Source organism: Sceloporus undulatus, chromosome 4, assembly GCF_019175285.1.
Source record: "Sceloporus undulatus isolate JIND9_A2432 ecotype Alabama chromosome 4, SceUnd_v1.1, whole genome shotgun sequence".
Lineage (NCBI taxonomy): Eukaryota > Metazoa > Chordata > Lepidosauria > Squamata > Phrynosomatidae > Sceloporus > Sceloporus undulatus.
In genome coordinates, this window is record NC_056525.1 from 155,250,582 (window position 1) to 155,266,921 (window position 16,340).

Below are 16,340 nucleotides of genomic sequence, written 5' to 3' on the forward strand. Positions count from 1 at the left end.
CCGATCTTCTTAAGGTATTAGAAAGAATGGGTTTAAAAGTCATTTTGAAAATGTGGTAAGCATGTTGATTCCAGCCATATTCATCTGGCCATTGATTAAATGTATTTTACTGAACTGACTGATTTTTTTCATTGACTTTCCCCACTACTGTATTAGCTTATGACTTTACACGTGTATTCATTTCATATTCACTTTCCTTTACATACTTATGTTTTTTGGTCCCGTAATGACTAGCTTTTACTTTCTCCCTTAGTAGCTATTATTTCTTTTGTGTTATGTGTAAGGTTAATTCTGGATGAGAACCAGATCCTTTCCTTAATTTAAAAATCAAGTGGATGTTCTCACAAGTGATATGGTTCTAGTCTGACCGTGTGCTGTCTCATGGTTAAAGCCTTCCTATGTCTACACTAACAACAAAAACCACTCATGGAATGGCTTGCCGTTAACAGGTATCTGTATTTTTATCACTGCAATGAAACACTAACATATTTAGAAGTCAAGGGACCTGAGCTATCTTCCCTCTGTTATTCTCCACCTGGAATTCTGGCTTCTTATAGAAAGAGTAAACACACCCGTTGAAACACTTACCATTCCAATCAATATGGTCACAACATTTGGACAACAATTTGTGCCATATTTTAATGTGCCAATGCTGATTTTGTATTATAATATGTTAGTACTCTATATTTAATTGTGATTTATTAGTGATAAGTCTCCTGTAGCCACAGGTTTGGTCGTGTCTTCCAAATACATTGTATAATCTGAACAGCGCCTGATACAATCATCAATCTAAAAACAGTTTGATGCCGCATTAAGATGCCAGTATGAGCTGTACCACTTCACTCAGTCTTAAACCCAGTTAAGAACAAGACAATGTGCAAGGTCACTACACAGTGATAGGGTAGAAAGACAGGGCATGATGGGGAAACAATGGCATGGATTGCAATTGAGGAAAAGCTTGACGCCAATGTCATCTGAAAAACTACCTGCTTTTGTGAGCTATTTTTAATTTCTGTTCGGGTTAACCTTGAACATTGTGTGAAAAACAACCCACTTTTGGGGGGGGGGGTTCACTTTAATTCAAGTTTCTGCATGGGATCCATTCCATGTGGTAAATGCTATTATGATTTCAATGATGATGCCTTTAAGACTCTCCTTGCAGAGGTCTTAATTCCCAGACAAAAATAGTGTTATGACCTTTTGATCCAAACATGATTACCTGCTAAGAATTTTTGACCACACTCAGAGGAGTGTCGAAGTTCTTTCAAGAGTCAAGAGCCCTTAAGAACCTGGGCAAGCCACTATGCAGATCAAATGACACTAAGTTTGGGAACTGGTATAAAATGTCACATATGGCATCCATGAGCCACACACCAAATACAAAAACTGAGGCAATCAGGCTCATAGTAAACAGGCAAACAACAGCCAGATACTCTGTGACAGCTGGGTGCAAGAATGAAGCCAAAGGAAACATTGGCAATGGACACAAAGACTAACATAGTGGTCCTTCCTCCAATTTCACTCAGGCCCACAATGGCCCTCCAACCCCACATTTCAACAAAGGAACAGGTCTCAGGTCTGTTCAGATGTTTCATTTCCTGTGGTGTGATCCTCCTACTCCATGAAAAAGGAGGAGGAGGAAGAGGAGGAGGAGGAGGAGGATGAAAGCCAACTGAACTGACAGTTCAGTCTTTCTTCAACACAGTTGATGTGACAACATCTACACCTGAAGGCAGGAGCAATAGCATTTACATTTCTATATTACTTAATAGTGAACTCATCACTCTCTAATAGTGAACTCAGCATTCAATCTGTTATCCAATTGCCCCAAACAAGCTGGGTACTCATTTTACCAACCTACGAAAGGATGGAAGACTGAGTCTTGGAGCCCTGGGATCGAATTCACAACATTAAGCTGCAGTGCTGGCATTTAATCACTGCACCACCAGGGCTCCCAAGTTTATAAGACTAGTTTATAAGATACAGGGCAATCAGCTTAGCCCACAGATGCCTTGTCAGAATACCGTTGCTGCCTCCCAGCATTGGTAATCTGAAATAACCACATCACTTTGCCTAATGATAAACCCAATCTTGTTGGTTAACCACTTGACACAGGCAAAACAAATGATGGGCATGAAGAATAATCCTGTACTCCCTTCAAATTATATTTCTTGTTAACTACCCTTGAGTCGACTTCAACTCAACTCATTGCAACCTTGTGAATGAGACCTCTCCAAGCCTTCTACCCTCCACTGCTCTGCTTAGGTCTTGTAGATTCAGGCCTGCAACCTCCCTAATTGAGTCTGTTACAAAGTCTTCCTCTCTTTCTACTTGCCTTCTACTTTTCCCAACATTATTATCTTTTCTAATGAGTTATACCTTCTCATGATATGGCCAAAGTACAACAGACTCAGTTTAATCATTTTGGCTTCCACACACATGCACACACTCTCAAGGAAAGTCAGACAAACAAGTTGAAAAAAGTTACAGAATCCATAAGGCTTGGTGAAGTGAGGCTCTTGATTTAATTTTTTTTCTTAAGTAACTTTTTATATTGTGTTTTTACAGTAAAACACATAAAGTCTGTAGAACAATGATAACAACAACAATTAATTACAAGGGCCAAGGGTATGTATCTGATGTATTTGCAGCAGAATAAAAAAGAAATAGTTCTCAGCAAGAGCCAGAGAGACTGGCTAGTCAAGGTGTAGCTGCAGAAGAAACAGTGAAGAGTTCTTTCTAACAGAGCAAGTTCATAGTTCTACGGAGAAGCAAAATAGTCTAAGAATGAGACAACAATCAACAAAGCAGGGCTAAATTAGAGGCAACATGAAATCGTGTATATTCTATGAATATTTCTTTTAAGCAAAAGTAACTTTGGATCTTGCAGGTATGAGTGAAGGAACAATAGGAGGGAGTCTGACTTATTATTTTCACCTATTCTTCTGCTCAAATATATATTCTTACACTCATTTTCCCCAGCATACCCTTTCCATCGGGGGGGGGGGGTGTGTGTGCAGGTTTGTGGGAGAAAAGTGATGAATCTGAGTTTGACGGCCAAACAATTCTTCCTGCTACCAATTGCCTGCTTATACTCTCAACCTCTCACAACTGGTTTTGTCTTTTAAAAGACATTTCAAAGTTGGGAGAAAAGATAGTGCTGAGGGGCTGGAATTTCTTTCTTCTATAGCAGATTTTAGGAAAGCCAGCAAGTGAATGATGAAAAGTGTGACCAAGCATACAAGGTTTGTATACGGATTGTTAATATGCAAGCATACATAAGAACTTTGGTGCCTATAATCCACAGTACAATATTTCACAGGACATCTTCAATATTATCTGTGCCTTTTGATGTCACAATAAGATTGCTTCGTAAGTAATCCTTGAATGCTAATCCTTTGTGCTGAGATCTCTTTGGAGCAAAAGGCTTAGGGAAATAATGACATGAGTATTCTTGAATCCACACAGGCATTGTTGTTTCCACAATCTTCCTGTTCTACCCATTTCCTTTCTCCCAAAGGACTTATGAATTTATGTAAATTGTCAAGACATAGATTTTAATTCTTTCCATTTATGCCAGCCCTGCAGAAAGGGAGATATCATGATTTCCCTGAGCTTATTTTATATTCTTTTGTTTCTGAATAGCTGTGAATTTGCTGTCCATAAGATCAGTTTAATAGATAATGTTTCAGCAAAATTACTGTGATGTCTAATTACTTTAAAACAAGCAGCAGAGTCAGATGAGAATCCATGCAATGTAGTGGCAGCACATTGTCTGCGTACCATGGGAAACTTGTTTAAATCCCCCATTAAATTATTGGGAATGTTTATATCCTTAGACAATGGTTCCAGTGTGAAAACTACACTTACTGCATAAATGTGTTGTGTTGTTATTTTAGTGAAAAATCTGTGAATTAGTAATTTATTCTGGTTTCCCGCATTATGTAGGTTTATCAGCTATTCAATCAAATGAAATAAACATCTGAAGACCTCAGAGGGAGCTTTTAGCTGTATTTTCCTCACATCTACTTGTGTTTTTACTTTTTATTTTAAAAAATGCAGTTCTTGTACTTCAACTGTTCTTATGCAATATTTGGTTTGCATCCATCAAGACATCCATAACACTCATAAAGACAATTAAGCATTCCTATGGGGTTGTGTGAAGGAAAATGGTAGGGCAACCTATGCTTCTTACAACCTGTTAGGCACTTTCTATTATCTTAAGAAATGAGGGGGGGGGGATATTGGGTGTCCTTGAAAATTTGGGAAACTATGGGTGTGTTCCCACTATGATTTAAAGCAAATTGCTGATCGGGTTATATGACCATTATTTCCATTTGAAAGCAGGTCCCATCCTACTTCGATCGATTTCTGTCGTGATAAAGAGAGGCAAACACAAAACTACCCCAGTTTTTCCCAACACTAGTTTCCTAGTGGTTCTTTTTAAAGAATCAATTCCAAAGCGTGCTCAACAAGTGGGAACAACGGATCTGAATCACATCATTCTGGAAGGGAGGGATAAATGGCAGATGGGTGTTTACCATCCCTTCTCAGTTTTTAGTAGATCTACCATTTCACCCCTCACAGTGCTGCCTTTGTAATTGTGGTATGACCTATGGGTGCATTTTTTTAAAATAAAATTGATAGAAGATTTGATTCATTGATTGTGTGACTACTTGTAATCAGTGAGGCAAATAGTTGCAAAACCAATGAATTGAATCTTCTATTATTTTTAAAAAGTAAAATTGATAGAAGATTCAGTTAATTGATTTTGCAACGAATTGCAATCAGTGAGACAAGTGGTTGCAAAACTTGAATCATCTAGCAATTATTTTTAGGAAAAAAATTGATAAAATAGTCAATTCATTGGGTTTTTTCAACTACTTGCCTCACTGATTGCACGTAGTTAAAAAATCAATGAATCAAATCTTCTATCAATTATATATATATATATATATATATATATATATATATATATATATATGTATATGTCATACCACAATTACAAAGGCAGCACTGTGAGGGGTGGAATGGTAGATCTACCAAAAACTGAGAAGGGATGGTAAACACCCATCTGCCATTTATCCCTCCCTTCCAGAAGGCAGCACTAGAGATATATATATATATATATTTTCCAAGCTGGGCCGCCCGGGTTGCCGCTTATGTCACTGATGATGCACAGATGATTGGCATATATTTTGAAGTTGTGCAAACTAGTGGGGATGACAATCATGCCAAAAAGAAGTGATTACAAGGGGATAATGAAAAGATCCTCTTTCATAGTGGGAACAATGGACCTTTTGGGATCAATTTACCAACACAGGGTGAAGGTGAATCGCACACCAGTTTAAATGTAACTGTGAATGTGCCCTATAACTCAAAAGGAGATCAAAAGAAAGTAACATTGGGGATCTTTTCACCTATGCATACCAGCACTAACTCCAGAGAGCACTTCCAATTTCAGTGAATAGGTTTTATTTAGAAATGTGCAAGGCTGAATGTAAAAATACAAAAAAGAATGCAGTCTTAAGAACTATACAAAGCTATCAGAAAGAAAGGTGTGGAAAGTTAGAAAGGGGTTGGGAATTAGAGGGCAATAATTACCAGTCCTCCAGAGAGATCCACAGAAAATGAAGTGTGACTCAGTCAGTGTCTGAGGGTTACACAAAGAGAGTAGAATGGAGCCTTGGTCAATGAACAGAGACCTGGCCTGTAAAGAAAGTGGCTAGGGTTGGGACAGATACTTATATCCTAATTCATACCCTTGAGAGATTTTTGGTGCAATTTTTTGTGGGACACAGGTTGATGACAGGGAACTGACAAAAAGGGACCCAGAATGGCTGACGGCTTTGTCTTCAGAGTGACAAAACATTGATTAGATTTGAGACAATCCCTCAATCATACAGGAAGGGGGAATATAGGAACATCAGAAGGTAAGGTACCAGGTATGGTCTCCCATTGATTTGCCATGGGACTCCCCTTGTCTCCATTGCAAGAAAAAATACAAATATTCTGGGAGGGACACTGTTTCCATCTCATCAGGCAATAATCATTAAAAATGCCTACATTATATATCTTGTTATCATTAGAGTGTTCTCTCTTGATGCAGTAAGACATCCTGGCACCTTACAACAACAAAACCCCAACAATTTTAACTATTGAACATTCAGTGGCTCATTTAAGTATCTCAAGTCCACTGTTAAAGAAAGCAAGCAGAAGTACACCAACAATGTAGACCTTCTGTGATATCATCACCAGCAATGACCCCAAGCTAAATGCATTTTCAATTTCTGTTGCGTACTGAAAGATATCCCAGTAGACCTACTGATTTTTTGCATTAGGGAATGTTTGTTTCAGCTAATTTAACAGATTAAGACACAAAATGCCTAGTGGGAACAAAAGATAATTCAGAGAAACTGAAACTATATGCCACTATAGCTGCTATACAAATAATGACTTGTAATGGGAGGATGTTTATACTTTGCCCTCAGTCTAGCTTCTGTCTCTTCCTTCCACCATTCTTTGCCATTTTGGAAACATGTTGCCTTGCAGTATAACCAGAAATCCTGGGAGTATAACCAGTTCTTTATGTTTTCCACAGTTCATATAATCCTCAGTTTTAGTTTATTTCATAGGAAGTGGTTATCCCATCTAGGTTTATTCCATTTCTTAGGGGCTGTACAGATTGGCACTTTGTGACAGCCTGTATGTGAGGTGAGGGCTGAGCGTCCGCATGCTCCAAGCCCTCACTGCACCGCCCAGGTACCATCTTGGTGCATGCCCATCCACATGGCATTTGCATGATGACGCATGTAATGCACAGCACCCAAACAGCACTGCGTGGAAGGGGGATCATGACAACATGCCACGGTGCTTATGACACCCCTTCATGGAAGCTGCTTGGAGAAGCTTCTTTTTGTTCCCTAGAGGGAGCAGATCAGTGTTGCTGCATGCAGCTGCTGCAGCACCGATCTGGGGCAGAAAGGGGTGGCATCTGCCACCCATCTGTACAGCCCTTAGTTGTATTTCCTTGGGGGGTACTACTACTATTTCCTTTGTTAAAACTAGCAGTTCATTATCAAGCATAACTCCTTTAAAATCTGAACAGAAACCTGGCATGGATTCACTGTCCTATTTACATGGAACTGCTACCAACTGCCACTGACTAAACTTTGACTTTTCCTACATACCTCGGGGCTTCTGTGATGGAGCCACACTACAAAGCATACCTTGCAGCAAAAGTATCATACAAAGATTATCTAGCCTTCTCACCTCTGCTCTTCCCTCCCTCTTTATTCGTTCTTCTCCATGTATCATTTTTTTCCAAGTAATACTCCAAAGCACCCTCTCTCCAATTCAGCCCCTGGCTTGGTCCCTGATTGGTTGAATTTAAAATTCCACATTAAATTAAGCTAGCTCTACTGTTTCATTCATCCTGGCAATGAAAAAGATATAATTTATATATCTATTCTTTCCAGCTCTTCAACTTCGTCTGTCACCCTGATGCAAACACTTATAAAATTAATCCAGTGACAAACTGTATCTTACACAAACGTTCTTATCTGTACTACAGCTACAGTAATTCTCTGTATCCTACATGCTTTTCTTACAAGTCTTGTTTTGGAATGAACTGACACAACATGATACGACAGCTGATAGAGATGTGAGCCCACATTAGCTAATGCAATAAAATTGCTCCCCTAATGTAACTCAAATCATTATGATGTTAAATTTTCAAATACCCAACTAGACAAAATTTCAATTGACAATTAATCTAAAGGCTGAAAATGTCTTCCCTGTAACTAATCCAGGCACTGAAAGTTCTACAATAAAAGTCAATGTTCCTCATTTATTGAAGAGGGTATTGAGTACTCACTTGCCCTCACTCCCAGAGTGACTGATATTTGCAATTATGCTAAACAGTTTATTATGTGTACTCACCTCAGCCTCTTAATTTTGTTCCCGTTTTTCTGGATTCTCAGGCTTTCTCTTACATACTACCTGAAACACAATTTCATAAGCTGAACCTCTGATGTGACATCATAAGCTGAACCTCTGATGTGACATCAGGAGTGTGCAACTGCACCTATTACCATTTTGTTGTGTGCCTTCATGTCATCTCTGACTTATGGTGATCTTAAAGTGACTCTATCAGGGAGCTGATTGGCAAAATTTGTTCAGAAGCTATTGTCTTTGCCCCCTCAGGGGCTATGAATGGGTTCCCATGGGGACTGGAACCCTGGTCTCCCAGTGTTCAAGTCCAGTACTCAAACCACTACATCACACTTGATCTCATAATATTAGTATTGTTGTTGTCATGTGCCTTCAAATCATTTCTGATTTATGATGACCCTAAAGTGAACCTATCGTGGGATTTTCTAGGGCTGAGAATCTGTGCCCTAGTCATGCAGTGGGTTTCCATGCTCAAGCAGGGGAACTAAAGATAATAATAATAATAATAATAATAATAATAATAATACTACTAATAATAATAATAATAATTATTATTTATGTTTCCCCACCTCTCCCGGTGGATCGAAGCGGGGTTACAGTGGGTTTCCATGCTCAAGCAGGGGAACTGAACCTTGGTTTCCAGAGTCAGAATCCAATGCTTGATCCACTATGCCACACTAGCTCTCTATTACCATTTGCATACCATCAATTCATACTCACCCCATCCCACAATACAGATATACATACAACATCCATTTTTTCTTACTTTCTCTCTCTCTCTCTCTCTCTCTCACAGACACACACAATGATCTTTTCCCAAATGTAGAGATACCTTCTTCCAAGAGCAGATTCAGCCATGTGAAGTGTTTCACAATAGTACTCTTATATCAAAGTGTGTTTGAAGGGTGAAGCCTGTAATGCCAGTTCACATGTGTACACTTCTTGTTCATCTAGGAAAGGTGACACTACTTTAACTGTCAGAATTTTATCCTACATGAACCTGATATTTGTAGTTTGGTGAGGCTCTTTGTCAGAAAGCCTCACCAAACTATAAATCCTAGGGTTCAAAAGGATGGAGTTACAGAACTTAATGGTGTCAAACCACATTATTTCTACAGTGTAGATCCTTGAACACCACCAGGAGCCAGTAAGAGGCCTTTTCTTGTTTTCCAAGAGTAGCTATCCACAGTGAGCCCTGTCAAACCCAAGGGTTTTCTGAAGACTGGTGGCACTGGACTTGCTTACAAAAGATATGAATGGGGAGGGAAGGCTGCTCAAAGTTTTGTCAGCTTTCAAAATGTTTTATATTTTCATGAAAGGCTAGTTTAGATAGCAACCATATGTAAACCTGCTGCACTGTGAACAGAATTAAATCTACTTCCCAGTAAGCATGCATAGGATCATGTTATTAGTCTGTCACTGACACGGGCAAGTGAACCAGACTTCTTCTTCTGCTTTGTTGGTGGTTTTCGCACACATACATTCTATTGTTACTATAAAGCCAATGCAGTGTAGTTGTCTGAACATTAGATTATGATTCAAGCTTGAGGTTCAATTCTCAACTTGGCCATGGAAACCCACTGGACGACACACACACAGGCCCAGAAAACTCTGTGATATATTTGCCTTAGAGGTGTGCCATATTCACCATAGAGTTGGAAATGACTTGAAGGCACAGAATAACAAACATGTTACTGTAGTATTTTTTTTTTCCTAAGCCAATTTTTTTTTAAGAATATGATAAGATTTTTCCTCTGTAGAAGCATCCAAGGGATTTCAAGGGAAACTAAAAGAGTTTCAATAAAAACACATGTCATTTATCATCTATAATTTAATAGCATTTTGTTGATTCATCCCAATGTCCATCTGGGCTAGTATTATGTTTCACCTCTGATTGAATATACCTTTGGGTGAATTACACAGACAACCATAGTAGATATTACTGTGTCCAAGTGAATCAAATTTCACCAAGAGGATTGAGTAAGAAATAGCTTTAGATCTTACTAAACATTTTTTAAAAAAAACCCTGTATGTGTAGGTAGCATATTTCATCAACTGAAATCTTTGAAATATTGATACTGGCAGTAGCATTTTCTGATGACAGACATATTGATTGGAAATGTTCCAGGAGAGAAAACTGCTACAGTTCCTCGTTCTAAGCTGCCAGCTCCTTCCCTGCACACTGCATGCGACATGAGGGTTTATCTTACATCTCCCTTAATTTATAGCTCTTTCATAACAGCTGTAAAGCTCCCACAAAGCTGACAAGTGGCCCAACCTTCACGCTTAGGCTGTAAGGAGCTTATGTCTAGCGAGGAGCTTTCTAGTCTATGAAATCATTTGCTCTTCTTTTGCGCAAAGGCAGCCGAGTAGCACCCTGAAATGGAAAATGAATGATACTACCACTGGCTTTTAAATTCACAAGGGGCCAAAGCATGGCACAATTAACAATCTTTACTGCATATAATGCTTCTTTTTGTAACAAGTCTCAGAGGCTATAAATAATATGTTTAATAAATAAATTGTTCTTCCAATCGCAATCTTCTGCCTTACCATCAGCACTATCATTCCCAAATCCTTGTTCTTGCAACTCCACCCACTCTTTCTTTCTGCCTCTTATGACTGGACTTCTATGCCAAAGGGGCCGTCTCTCCCTCATCTTTCAATTTGCACAAAACACACCATTTCTACCAAGTCATTAGCTTAGACTTTTAATCTTTATCCCCCATGGAAACAAATCCAGATCTGTATAACTGCATTTGCTCTCATTCATCCCTTCCTCCTGTCATCTCTAACCAACAGTAATATATAGAACTTAATCTTTTCCACGTTGCTAAAATAATTACAAAATTTCAAATTTTTTGCACCTGTTTGCTGATATTGTTGTACTAATCTGCAGCTGTCTTGGCATCATGCACACACACACACACACACACACACACACACATGCCACAGGAAAGAAAACTGTCTGGATCCTTTTTTAACCTTTTTTTTTTTTTTGTGAGCTGATCTGCATACTGATGCTTCTTAGCTGTACGAATGCATATGAATACTCAGCTTCAAAAATGTACAAATATAAGACTCTTTAAAAAAATGAAAAACCTCACTATGGGTCTCTAAGGAAAATCCCAATGGGATGCTTATTTTGCTACCCTACCCCTGGAATAAAGAGACCAGACACAAGATGTATGGGTTAAAAACAGGGTCATTTATTGACCTATTTATTAAGTTCTTAACGGAACTGCAACTAGTATCATAACCAAAACAAATGTGGGAGACAGGGAAAGCTGCATACCAGTGTCTTACAGCTTATCGAGGACGATAATACCTGGGCCCTCAACGACAGTCCATAAGTTGGGTTGCCATTGGACAGCCCGCATAAGGAAGCCCAGCAAGAAGTCCCCCTTCCCAATCTGTGAAGATTAAAGTCGGGGTATACCTTCAAGCCAGACCCAAGGTCCATTCCTTTCATCCCCCCCCCCAGGTCGCAAGGCCCATAGAGGTGCTTCCAGAAATTTTCCTAAAACCCAGTAGGATGTCCAAGGTGCTCACCAAGATCAAATCCAAAGATTTATGCAAAATATAAATAAATACATCCAATTAGAATCAACAAATTTCAAACCAAATCTTGTATTATTGTGACACCACTTCAGCCAATCTCCCTTATGCCACTGGAAGCAGTGTGGTGTAGGTGAAAAACCCCATGGAAAAGGGGAAAAAAATCTTACATGGCCCATGCTTTATCTAGGGATGAGACACTTAGGGGATGATAGGCATAGCCTGCCCTTAACCACACCCTCTAGAACCTCATGCCATGGCAACCAGCCATGGCATGATTTAACTGCCGTGATCTTCACCAGTAGGAGGGCAGCAAAAAGCCCATCCCAGCTCCACAGCCTCCGACGTGGAGGGAAATGGGATGGCCATTAGCCCTATTCCTGCAATCTGGTCCAGGTGATCTTAAAATCCACCTGCCCCCCTCCAAAAAAGTTTTCCACTTTTTAACTACCTTTCCCAAAATATGAGCATATCATGAATATAATTGCTGAGGATATTGCAATAAACTACATTTTCTTACGGAGAGATATAAAACTGTATTGTATTATTTCCCAAAATACCTTCCAGTGTTTCTAAAACTTGTTTTCTCCTTCTTGAATTTAGCACCAAAAAACAACACTTAATTTATAACTGAAGTAGGCATATGCTTCCCCAGATGATGACATTTTTATGATGATGGTGATGATACTTCTAAGCATTCAGGACACTTCAAATACATCAGCTTACCTACAAAGGTGGATAGACGTGCATTATCATTTCACACAAAACTGCCCTGCAAAGTAGAACAATATTATAACAATAATGCTGATGTAGAATTGAAACTGATCTCATAAGAGCTTGATGAGGGTCAAGTTCAGAACTTAGGTGGTATCCAGACCGGCACTTTGCGCCGGCCTGGATATATGCTAGGATTGTCACAGGGCATCCTTTACAGACACCTCGCAACCCTAGCATGTAACCGTGGTGTCAAAATGGTGGCTCCCTGTCTACATGGGCACCACCATTAAAACATCATGGCCGCGCCGCAGCCAAACAGTGCAGCGCAGGCGTGATGTGCCCGCGCTGCTGCAGGACACTTATAGTGCCCTTTCAGCAGCGCCAAAAAAAAGCTCCTTTTGCCATGCGTATCACCGAGCGACCCCTTTCTCTCTTTCCCCGCAGCTGTCAGGGTGTCCTTGGAGCATGAAGCCCCAAGGACACCACTTTCCAGGCTGCAGGGAAGCGGCGTTTTGCTGCTTCCCCAAGGTCTGGAGAAGCGGTGGATTGGAGCCTCTGGAGCTGCCACTGTGGCCGCTGAGGCCCCGATCTGTCGGGGAAAGGGGCAGGTGCAGGCTTCCCCAAAGGGGCGGGCCTTATCCCGCCATAGACAAGATTTGACACACAAGCTCCATAGCCTATTCCTGTTTATGCCTAAATTATTCCTAGGCACTTCAGTGACTCTTACAGACACTACATTAACTACCACGATTTCTCTAGAGCTGAAAGTCTATGCCCAAGAAAACTACCACTAAACAATCTACCCCTGGGTTTTCTTTAGGTTTCCTTGGGTTCTTGTTGCTGATTACTGATTCTCGATTACTCCAAGGTTATTCTGTTTGGGTGCATCTTGTGAGCTGCAGCACAATCACAGCCTATCCACAAGGCAGAGTTAGGAACAGGCTGTTTTTTTCAAACATTACAGAATTACAACTCCCATCAGCTCTAACCATCATAGACAATGATACTGACATAGGAAGATGTATAATATTTGAGCCTCAAAATTGCCTTATCTTAAGAGGTTTTCTATATTGAAAGTTAGTCAGCCCAAGCCCAGTTTAGAGATCAGAAACTATAAGAAGAAGAAAAGGTTGGATGCCTTGAAGATGCCCACTGTGGAGAACTGATTGAATGGGCATACATGTTACATTTTGGGGTCATTCCCACTTACTGGAAAATCTAAGTCCTGATCCAGCTCCGCTCCGCAATGCCAATCGATTCCAAAAGGTCTCCTTCTACTGTGATGAAACACACTGCATTTATATTTAAATTATAATAACTATCACAAAAATAGCCTCTATACATGTGAATCTACAGGTACTAATTTTGTGTTAATCTGCATCCACCTTTGTTCTCTCTTGTAATGATGCATTTCCTCTTCCTTGGTGATAAAACTAATGGTCAAGGTGCTAGTGGCTCTAGAGCAGCCACATATTTAAACTAAGCTTCTACTACCATACATTTAACAACAGCTTGGTTTGATCTTTTTTAGAAGACGCTTATCTCCAAATCACCACATGCTGTTTCCACAGATAAAGCTACATTAAGTCAGAAAAGAAAGCAGTGCTCTTAATGTGGGTACTTCCTAGTCATCTAAATGGCTAGGAGGAAATTGTGCAAAATATTTCATGTTTTCAAAGCATTTACAAAAACAGTACAATAGTGACTTCTATCATGTTAGTGTGTGGATGTATTACAAATTATTGCCTTAAAGGAGATCTATTATTGGCTCAGCATACCTTATTTTATTAGATTGAGTTCATTTTGGTAAGTTCAAATATGTCATGACGCTTATTATGTCTTGAAGTGCTCTTAGTACTTCAACATTTTATAATACAACATGAAACTGGTAAGCACCCACACTTGAATCTTGTGATATATGGCAAGTGATTGCAGAGAAAATTGGACACACTTGTTCAATTATATTTCTCCTCGAACACATATCGGTTCTGTTCATTCTCATGACAAATCTTAAAATATTATTTCACATAATTTACCATAACTTAGACCGATAATTGTGTTGTGAGGTCAGGCTGAAAAGAAAGGTGGGGGAGTAGGCTTATGCTGTGATTTGTTGTCATTCTGAGGTATGTTTCCATGTCAAACAATTATAAGAAACAAAAGAACATTGCAATGTATCATAAACCTACAGAGTGTATCACTGTTTTAATAGTATAGAATGGACTTCATGGGAAGTCCATTCTATATTATTTTTTCTTCTGAAAAGCCACTACTGTATAGAAAGTATAAGAAAATTTGGTGACATTTTCTTTCAGTTGCACCCAAAACTCACATATTGATTAAGATCTAGCACATCATGAATAGAACTGCTAAGGATATTGCAGTAAACTGCATTTTCTTATGGAGAGATACAAGCTCTGTATTATATTATTATATGGAATTTTGAAGTATTCTTTGTCTAGAATTCAGTGTATCTCATATGTTTATTTTATCCCTATTATGGTAGTGAGAACCAGCATGGTGTATTGTTTTGAGCATTGGACTAGGATTCTGGAGATCAGTGTTCAGTTCTCTGATCAAGTATAAAAACCCGCTGGATGACCTTAGAGAAGTCACACTCCCTCAGCCTCAGAGGGTAGTAATGGCAAACCTCCTCTGAAGAAACCTGCCTAGAAAACTCAGTGATAGGTTCACCTTAGGGTTTCCATAAGAAAAAAGTGACTTGGGGGCACAATGGCAACATCAAATCATGTTAGCACTGCTGATTGAGAAATCTTTTCCTTTTGTGAAAACACTTTCAATGCCTTTTAAAAACTTTATCAATATTATAATAAGTTTCCTAACTAATAGTTCTAATGTTAATTGTGGGTCACTGATGACAGGAACTTTTGTTTCTAAAATATGACAGCTGTACCTCCTATATCACCACCCTATGGATATATACATCTTCACTTGCTTTGTTACTATAGAGGAGAACAGGAAATGACAATGCCTCTTCTCCTCAACTTCAGAATATTTTCTGTCAGTCATGAGAGAATTTTCAGATTTGCAAAAGTGATTTTGGGGCAAAGTGGATCAATCATGCAGTTCCGTAGCAGAACTGCCTGCTGACTTTGTTATATTAACTTAAAAACTGGAAGCATCAGATGGGTGGTTTACATTACAAAAAAAAAAAAAAACCAGCTAGTTCATCTGTGTTTGTTGTATATGCTTGTGTGTGTGATTTGCTTCAACAAAGGAAAAGACACTAGTTTTGCACAGAGATTTCCCCCCCCTCAAATTGTAGAAACATCACCACCATCAACAACAACAAATATCACCTATTGTCTCATTCTCACACTGGAGGTAAGAAATCTCAGGTGAGTGGGGCTGTTAACAAACTCTCAATATCTATCTTATCCAGAATGAGTAATAGTAAGATGACTTCATATCTTTGCTCCATCCAACCCTTCCTTTCACATGGATCCTCAAAGAAGTATAGTTATCAGATATTAATTTCAAGCAATCCAACAGAAATAAAATTAATAAGGCCTGACCATTCTAACTGACACATTCCTAAGTACTGATACAGAGATGCAATCCTCTGGCCTAGATGGGTTTGAGATGTAGTTACTGGCCTTGGCCTAGCACAAACTACTTTCCTGAAGTGTGCTTTCTTGACACAGGCTCAACACTGCAGTTTTTCCCAACCAGCAAGACCCACATCAAGTGAGATGCTCCCACTTCTGACTCCTCACTGCAGAAGCTCCTCCAACTAATCTCAGAGGCCTTTTATATCCCTCTGTTGGAAGATTCCGCAAGAAACTCTCACTCCTGCTCACTGATTGGCCAAGTAGGCCTTCCATCAACTGTGATGTAATCACTCATTTGCATGTACCTCCCTCTCAGCTTAGCTCCTTATTGCCTGACAGAAGTCTTCAAATGATTGGAGGCTCAGTCATTACAGGTATTACCTCATATGTGTGATGCCATTGATATCATAACAGAGATAGAATTTGCAAATCATTTCAAACTTTCTATTGGAGTCCATAATACATTCAGAAAACATTCATCTATTTCTTAATTAATTATGTATTCGTTGCATTCATTAGGGCAGCATGTCTGCTTATCTT

General features: G+C 39.3%; 1 protein-coding gene across 2 annotated transcripts in view; it reads right to left on the minus strand.

Annotated features, from left to right (window-relative positions):
- Window positions 1–16,340, minus strand: part of CDH18 (cadherin 18) — a 586,652-nt gene that overhangs the window by 478,566 nt on the left and 91,746 nt on the right. The window contains exon 2 of one of the 2 annotated variants that reach the window (XM_042465611.1): window positions 7,942–8,001. The exons of the other annotated variant lie outside the window; for it this stretch is intronic. The gene's annotated coding sequence lies outside the window, so the exon portion shown is untranslated. The remainder of the gene's footprint in view (window positions 1–7,941; window positions 8,002–16,340) is intronic. 2 annotated transcript variants of the gene reach the window in all.